Source organism: Meriones unguiculatus, chromosome 18 (assembly GCF_030254825.1).
Source record: "Meriones unguiculatus strain TT.TT164.6M chromosome 18, Bangor_MerUng_6.1, whole genome shotgun sequence".
NCBI classification, from domain to species: domain Eukaryota; kingdom Metazoa; phylum Chordata; class Mammalia; order Rodentia; family Muridae; genus Meriones; species Meriones unguiculatus.
In genome coordinates, this window is record NC_083365.1 from 10922660 (window position 1) to 10930999 (window position 8340).

Here is an 8340-nt window from a genome sequence, read left to right on the forward strand (position 1 = left end):
GAGCTCTCCTACTAACCCATCCCAGCTCATCAAGCTGCATCAGGTCTGAGCTCGTCCTGTTCCCCTATGGCCTGGCAAGGCAGCCCCACCAGGGAGAAGTGATCAAAACTGGGCAACAGAGTCCATGTCAGAGACCCCCCCCCCCGCTCTGCTTACTAGGGGACCTACATGAAGCCGGAGTTGCCCATCGGCTACATTTGTGTAGGGAGTCTAGGTCCAGTCCATGCACGGTCCTTGGTTAGTCCTTCAACCAAGTTCCTTCAGTCTCCATGCCCCTCTGGGCCCTGGTTAGTTGGCTCTGTTGGTCTTCTTGTGGAGCTCCTGTCAACTCCAGGTCCTTTTATCCTTCTCCCCACTTTTCCACAAGACTCCCTATGCTTTACCCAGTGTTTAGCTGTGAGTCTCAGCATCTGTTTCAATCTGCTGCTGGGTCCTCTCAGAGGACAGCTATGCTAGGCTCCTGTCTGCAAGCATAGAGTATCTAAATTAATAGTGTCAGGGGTTATCTCTCTCATGGGGCTGGGTCTCAGCATCTGAGGTCTCTTACGAGTTTACAGGCCATCCATCCAGGCTCTTCTGACTTTTAGAGTCACCATTGGAAAGTGAGGTGCTATTCTAATGGGTCTGCCTTTATTTGTTACTTGGTCTTTTTCCCTTAGAGTTTTTAATATTCTTTCTTTATTCTGTACATTTAGTGTTTTTGTTTGTTTTGGTTTTTTTTTTCCAGAACATTAAAAATCTTAGAATGTTTATTACAAGGTAAAACCTGGTCCTCGAGATTGCCTTTGTTGGTAGGATTTCTGGTATCAAGCATGGGCACCAGTATCTCTAAAACTTTTGGACTCATAGTGATGAGGGTCAGCTACCAGCAGGGTGCAACCGAACTAGAAGAGGATATCTTTGGTCTCCTTCTTGATAGCTTCACTCACATGTTTTTGTATGAAAGCCACCAGGGCTTTCAAGATAGACCTTTGGAAAGCATAAACTTAGACCACGTGGCCACTGCCCTTCACTCAGACCTGGATGTCCACACCAAGAAATCAATCTTTTCCCAGAAGCAGAACAGGCTCCAGGAATTTGGACTGCAGCAACACATGGCTTTGTCATCTCCAGGGGCTGTTCACCTTGATGATGCCCTTTCCTGCTTTAGAGTTCATCACTGCTGTGGCTAAGCGACCGAAGACCTACACAGACTGCAGTGGACACTTGGACAGCATGGTTGTGGGTGTGAATCCAAGCTCCTCAGCTGGCAGCACTGCCATCGGGAAAAGCCAGCTTATTTGATTACTATTGTTTGGTTATTATTGTTGGTTATTATGTGTTGTGGAGAATCTCTTTCCTGGCCCAGTCTATATGGGGTTCTGTGTGCTTCTTGTACCTTGACAAGCATCTCCTTTTTCAGGTTAGGAAAGTTTTCTTCTATGATTTTGTTCAAAGTCTTTTCGGTGCCTTCAGCCCAGGTTTCTTTTGCTTCCTCTATTCTTATTTTTCATAGAGTTGACCTTTTCAGTGTTTTGTGAATGGATCTTTTTTTTCTAGATTTAACATTTTCTTTGGCTGAGGTGTCTGTTTCTTCATCTTGTCTTCAATGCCTGGTATTCTCTCTTCCATGTCTTGTACTCAGTTGTTGAGGCTTACCACTGAGGTTTTTGTTTGACTTCCTAAGTTTTTCATTTCTAGTTTTCCCTCGGTTCTCTTTAGTAATTATATTTCTATTTTTATGTCTTGAACTGTTCTCACCATTTCATTCCACTGTTTATACTATCATAGATTTCGTTATTGGATAGATATTTTGAAGTCCATAATAGATATTTTGAAGTCCTTGTCTTGTGATTCAGCTACATCTCGTTTCTCTGGGCCTATTGTAGTAGCGTGGCTGGGCTCTAGTAGAGACATATTTCCTGGCTGTTACTGTGTTTTTATGCGGGCACCTAGGTATCTGGCTTTTGGTGACTGTAATTCTAGGTGCTGATATCTGGTGTTGTCTTTGTTGGGTGGGTGTTCCATTCCTTAGTTTTTGTTGCCCTCTGTGGGTCTGAAGAGAGTGTAGTGTTTGTGTGTCACCTGATGGGAATGCTTCAGAGACCCTGCCAGGTGTGGCCACTGGGGAGTCTTGGGTAGAATGTGTTTCTAGGCATTGGGAGCTAACCCCAAGAAATGGAAAATGGGTAGAATGCAGAAGGGGTACCCAGGAGGGAAGAAAACTGAGTGTGCCACCAGGACCCGAGTTGAAACCTGGGAATGGGGACAAAGGAAGGAGAGGTCCCAGCAGATAATCTGCTGCAGAGCTGTGGAGAAGACTGGGGGGGTGGAATTGGAGGAGAGGGGGTGAGTGAAGACTGCCTGCATGATTCCTGTGCCAGCGTGGTCCTGTGGCTTTCCAGGGAGGGTCTCCTGGAGTTGGCTGCTGAGACAGGGTAGGAGAAGATGGTTGTAGAAAAAGATCTACACAGAGAAACCCTGTCCTCCCCCACCCCCCCCAAAAAAAAAACGAAAAGCAAACAAACAAAAGAAGAGTGGGGGATTGGAGTTAGAGGCAGGTGAGAAGCAGCAGCTCACCGATGCCTATGGGAGTTGGTGGCTGAGGAAAAAAAAGAAAGAAAGAAAGGATGGAGTAGGGGAGGAAGGTCTTAGGAGAAGATCCTAGTGGTCTCCTGGAATGGCAGCCAAGAGTCCTGAAACTGTTCTTAATGACCCTGCCCTCAGTGGACCTTCGTATATCCGCCTCTGACTTTCGATCCTGGGAATGATTCGACTCACTAGCCATTTCCTCCTTTCTTAGAAGTGTACCTGTTTTCTTTGGCATGCATTCCTGGCTTTCCTTGCACTGTTCCACAGTTGTCTGGGAGTCTTCCAGCTCATCCATACAGCAGTTCCCCTGAGTTTGGGGCTTAGTGCTTGTCTCCAGCCACACACTCTCATCTATGAGTGGCTCAATTTGTCATCCATATGCTAATCACCCAGGGATCTACTATCTTCACACTAAATGAGGCCCTTCAGACACATTCATACATACTCCATTCATACATACTCTGATAGCTGTTGGATGAACTTGGAATTCAAACAAAACATGAGTAAAAAGAAACACATTTCTCCATCCATTTGTAAAATATGATCTTAGTTTTTGGTTTTTTTGGTTTTGTTTTTGTTTGTTTGTTTGTTAATTTCCTGTCACCATGAAGGCAATCATATTGCTCAAGTCATGTCTGTTCAGTAGCCAAACCCAGTCCTCATATTCCCCTACATGGTTCAGGATGCAATTACCTCCCAGATGGCTGCAATACTCCTATGAAGCCCCAAAGCACCACTTGGGGCCTTCTGCAACCCATTTTCCATTCAAGACTTCACTCAGACAATGCTCTTCAGCCTGTGGGAAGAGAGGCTTTTCTAATATAGGAATCAGATCCCAGGCTGGGCGATGGCTCAGTGCATAGAGCACCGTAGAAGGCCAACACTGGGGCTTAGGTCCTCAGGACCATGTAAACGACACATAGGCCTGGGGCCTGCCTGACATCCAGGCACTCAGGACAGAGGCTTCTCCAGAGTTTAGCAATTAGCAAGCTCTGCTTTCAACTGCAAGGCCTTAACTCAATCTACTAGGCAGAAAGAGATCAAGAAAGACACCCAGCATCAAGCTCTGGCCTTCACTTCACCATAGACTCTAAGCTTCTAGATATGTAAGCCCAATTAAATGCATTCCTTTATAAGTTGCCTTGGTCATGGTGTTTTATCTTTATTTGTTTGTTTGTTTCTTTTTTTTGAGTCATGGCTTCGCTGGGTAGCCCTGGCTTTCCTGGAACTACTCTGTAGACCAGGCCGGCCTCAACTCAGAGATCTGCCTGCCTCTGCCCCCCAAAGGCTGGGATTAAAGGCATGCACCACCACTGCCTGGATTTTTTATAATGGTTTTCTTTTTTATGGTGTTTTACTCATGGTAATAGAAGAGTAAATAATATAGAATTTGGTTCTAGGAAGTAAGTGGGGTGTTGCTGTGACAGACCTAGCCATGTGGTATTTTTGTTGGTTTTTTTTCGTTTTTTGTTACTTGTTTTTATGACTATGGAAAACTTTGGGGATTTTGGACTAGAAAAGCAGTTGAACAATATAACTTAATGAGCCATTCTTGTAGGAATTTGGAAGACTGTAATGTTGGAGGCTCTGCTTAAGAAGAGAATATTCACAACTGAGCTCTGCTCATGTCCTAAGAAATTACCTGGGGCTAAACTAAAAGTAATGAATGAATTTTTCCATTTTTCCTGCCTTTTTTTCTTTTCTTTTCTTTTCTTTTTTTCTTTTCTTTTTTTGGTGGGAGAGATATCAAGACAGCCTCATACTGACTTTGTCATGTGCTTATTAGTAATGAAAAAGAGCAAGTAGGGCAAAAAGAAGTGTGCCAGATGGGGGTACCCATCTTTAATCCCAGCGCTTAGAAGGTAGAAGCAGGTGGATCTCTGAGGGACCTGGTCTACAAAGTAAGTTCCAGGACATCCAAGGCTACACAGAGAAACCCTGCTCAAAGAAAAAAAAGAAAAAGGAGACGGGCTGGAAAGATGGCTCAGAGGTTAAGAGCATTGGCTATTCTTTCAAAGGTCCTGAGTTCAATTGCCAACAACCACATGGTGGCTCACAACCATCTAAAATGAGATCTGGTGCCCTCTTCTAGTGTGCAGGTGTTCATGCGGGCAGAGCACTGTATACATGATAGATAGATAGATAGATAGATAGATCTTTAAAAAAAGAGAAAGAGAAAGAAAAGAGAAAAAGAAAGAGAGAGAGAAAAAAGAGATAAATAAAGAAAATGTACAGTTTGAAGTAGAAAAGGGCACTGACATACTAAAGCCAAGGTTTGTGCTGGAAGAGAGTCTACAACCATTCAAGATTTTAGTGCCATCAAGGAAGGTCTGAATCTGTACTGGAATACAGGGAGGGGTAACCCAAGTGAAAGAAAAAGGACTAAGGATTTCTCTTCTCCTAGACAGGAACAATAAACAAAAGCTACTGCAAATGTGGATCAAGGGGGTGAGAGCCCATCCCAAGCTGGGAGCTCAGTTTAGTACTCATCCACGTGGTTAAGGCTTTAGAGTCATGAAGGATAGAAGAGTAAAGAAGTTGTGGGACCTTTGTCTGTGGTCAAGGAAAGTCACTGAGATATTTGAGACCCCGAGATGTTGGGAGATGCCAGAACTGGGGAGCATCTGACAACAAAGCTACAGGCAGGGTATGGATGTGAGAGAAGGATGATGCAGGAGAGAAGGATGGTGCAGGCAGCAAGGCTGGAAGGACAGAGCCATCTCAACCCTTAACAGCAGACATGAAGCTCCTGGACTTTGAGTTTGCCCTGCTGGGTTTTGGTCTTATTTTAGTCCAGTGCTTCCTCAGTGTGTACTGTCCCTCCCTTTCGGAATGGTAATGCATATTCTGTGCCAATGGAAGTTGGAAGTTGGAAGTTGCTTTTTTATCTTACAGGGGGCTAAGAGACCGCCTTGAGTCTCAGAACATACTTTGAACTCTTACACAGTGTTGAGACTGTCAAAGACTGTGGGGCTTTTGAGGCTGGACTGAATGAATTTTGCATTATGGATGAAAGGGGGCTCCCACAGGCTCCTATGAATACTTGGTCCCCAGTTTATGTTGTGAAGGATGAGGAGGTGTGAGGGGGCACTTTGAGCTTTCAGAAGACGTCTGCCATGCCCGGTTCACGCTCTGCCTCTTGCTTGTAGCTAAGACGTGGGCTCCCAGCTGTTCCTGCTGCCATGCATTTGCTCTGTTCAGTCCTTGTAAACGCTGAAACCATAAGCCCAGCCGAACACTTTCTTTGACAAGTCATCTTGATCGTAGTGTTTTGTCACAGACATGGGGGAAAAAGCAAAACTAATACAAGTTACAACGGGACAATGAGAAAAACACCTCATGGTGTTTTAAATAACTTTATGAGTTTATATTGGGCACATTCATAGTTACCCCCTCTCCAGATGCGGCCTGCCACTCCAGGTTAGACACACATCAGAGGGAGGAAGAACACCTGAGGGGAAAAGGCATCTGGTAAGCTATGGGGAAGTTGCCACCCCGGGTCAGGTTTCGGAGTCACCCCCAGTTCTTTGAGTAAACCTCACCCACATTCCTTTAAGGGACTCCCTCCCTTTGTTCCTGTGACACCTCACCTGTGCCTCTGCGAGTAAACCCAACAAACTCACTGGTTCTAAAGTGTGTCTTGGGTGAAATTGCTGCGGTCTGAGGTCAGAGGAAGAAAAAAAAAAACGGAACACAGCCACTCCCTGTAATGTGTGTCCCTATGAGAGGCACCCTGATTTTTGAGGCCAAGAGGAAAATGAGCGAGGCTCAGCTGTTGGCCCCCGGGCGTCTGAGGCACCGGCCTGGGGTGACCGCAGGAACCTCTCCTGGCTGACTCTCCGGGCAGCCGGCGTGGAGTGTAACCAGCCCAGACAGCTGCCAGCCTGGCAGACAGCGCCTTGCAGCCAGGGTTATTTTAATTTTACAAAGCTAAGCCAAGTGGCTGTTTAATTTTTACAGCAGGGTATTGTGTGGTAATTCATACCTGTTGCGACAACCGCAGCTCTCGGCACCTGAGCCAAACAGAAAGTAGGGACCTAACTTATGGAGTAATTCACACCAGGGTCCCGCCGGGAGACCAGGGGACCAGCTCCGTGTACACGTGTCCATCAGTCATGGGCTGGGACGCAAAAGGCCAAGTGGGCATTTCTGGGCACCGGGAGAAGGGACAGCAGGAAGCTGCCAGCTCATCGACTGCCGCTGGGGTGGCGTGGAGGCACCTGCTGCGGGGAACACAGCCTAGCACCAGCTCATACTCTCGGTGCTTTGTGAGCAGCACTGGGTTCAAACCGTGGTTCTGCATCAGAATGAGGATCAGAGGGGTCCCGAGAGGCCCCTTAAAAACACACCCACTCCCCCAGCTGCAGGCCAGGAGTGAGGATTTCCCGCCACCCCCAAGGCAGACGCTGGTACTGCTGGTCGCGGCCACACAGGCAGCTGGTGATTGCAGGCTGAGTTAGGAGCATAGGTGATGAAACGCGAGGTGCTGAGCTCCTGCTGCACACGCAGGAGCAGGCTTAGGGAGAAGGCGGGGAGGAGAAAGCCAGGGCACAGAAGTCTGGGTCGTGTCCCAGGCTGCAAATGAAGAAAGGGCAGTAGGTGCGCCTGCTCCACTTCCTGGAGCAAAAATTTCTTACACGTTGAGAGCCAGCTTGCAGGGAGCTGTGTTTCTGCCCCACGCCCCACCAGAGACTCTAGGGAATGGTGCAAACAGCCAGAACCATTTGTTGGCAGAGCAGAGAAAGGCTGTCTGTGAGAGAGAGGTAGTCCTAGCAGCCTAAAGGACGCGTTTGTGGACTCAACTCACTTAAAATAAACTCTGGTTGAAGCCCAGCATCCCAAGTGAGCAGTTTTCCAGGAAGATGTTCCCAAGCTAGGAAAGGCCTCAGACTCTCAGAGCAGCCAGGGGGGCGAAGTTACAGCAGCTCCCCTGCCAGCCAGAACACTCCCCCTGGGGAGGAATGAATGCAGTGACCTGGCTTATGCAAACACAGCGTCCCCTGGTTCCTGTAAGTGAACATGGTATGGATTCGGGAGCGGCTTGCTCAGGGCTCAAGAAACTTTTCCCTGTTTCTCCCCTGCCTTCTTCTGGGTTGGTCACAGCAGAGGTGACCACCTCACAGCAGGTCCTGCAGAGAAGCCCCCTCTTAATAGTTACTCAAGTCCCAAGAGCAGTTTTGCCTTAAGTCTGGTTGGTTGATTAGCTCAGGCCTAAGAACAAGGTGGACAAAGATATAAACTCTGAGGCAGCAAACGTTCCCTCAGACAGAGCTGTATCCCTGTCTGGCTGCCAAGCTGTTCGGGGCCTGTTGTCTGGCTTTGGGCTGCCTAGCTATCTAATTATCCAGTTGTCAGTGTACCCGGCAACCTCATCAAAGACGACCTTCCTGGAGGTGGGACTCCAATTCTGAGAACCATTTTGTTTTTATCAGACCCTGAAGCTAAAGGAGGAAAAGATTTAATTTCTCAGTCTTTGATCCTCAATGAACTGATTTTAAAAGTCTGGTAGATACTGTTGAGGAAATAGATGTTGGTATAATGTTCTTGTGGAATGTATACAATTTACCCTTGTTCATTCACATGCTGATTTCTCTGTCCTACTATCTGGTTTCAATCCAGACATTGCATTGTGATGCTTATTCTAAGCATCACCTGTCTCAAGTTTGTTTAAACATGCCACCATTTTGTTCTCTGTATTGTCAATAAAATAACCAGCCAATGCTGAGCAATGGAGAGAATAGGGTAGGAACATTCTGGTCCAGAGGGGAG

At 46.9% G+C, this 8340-nt stretch overlaps 1 pseudogene; it reads right to left on the reverse strand.

The window, feature by feature from the left end:
- Nucleotides 1–752: 752 nt before the first annotated feature.
- Nucleotides 753–1217, reverse strand: LOC110559619 (small ribosomal subunit protein uS9-like; annotated as a pseudogene).
- Between the last annotated feature and the right edge of the window lie 7123 nt (nt 1218–8340).